The 340-nt window shown below is 38.8% G+C and overlaps 1 pseudogene; it reads right to left on the bottom strand.

Annotated features, from left to right (window-relative positions):
- The window catches only part of LOC113341237, a 790-nt pseudogene extending 589 nt beyond the window's left edge, over positions 1-201 (bottom strand).
- Between the last annotated feature and the right edge of the window lie 139 nt (positions 202-340).

Below are 340 nucleotides of genomic sequence, written 5' to 3'. Positions count from 1 at the left end.
CCATCGAGAGCTTCCTTCAGTTTCTCCATCATCGACAATTTTTATATTCGAAACTGTTTCAACATTTTGAGAATCCTTTTGATGCTTCTCTCTCCAGCTGCGTGGATCCCATCCTCTGTTAACCAGAACTGGTGACTGCACACTGACAATAGATTTCTCAATAAATTGACAACTCAGTTGTAAAAGATGCCGAGCAGTGAGGCAATATATGAAGAAGCATCATGAAGAAGCAATTTTAAGATTTGGTTATGTGAGTCAAGTAACCTTTCAGTCAGAATTTGTTACCACCGACATGCTAAAACCCAAAGTTTGGTTAACTGACAACCAGTCTTTTATAGAG

The sequence above is a fragment of the Papaver somniferum genome, unplaced genomic scaffold (genome assembly GCF_003573695.1).
Source record: "Papaver somniferum cultivar HN1 unplaced genomic scaffold, ASM357369v1 unplaced-scaffold_26706, whole genome shotgun sequence".
NCBI lineage: Eukaryota > Viridiplantae > Streptophyta > Magnoliopsida > Ranunculales > Papaveraceae > Papaver > Papaver somniferum.
The sequence above is the reverse complement of the archived record's forward strand: the minus strand, read 5'-3'. Positions and strand labels throughout refer to the sequence as shown.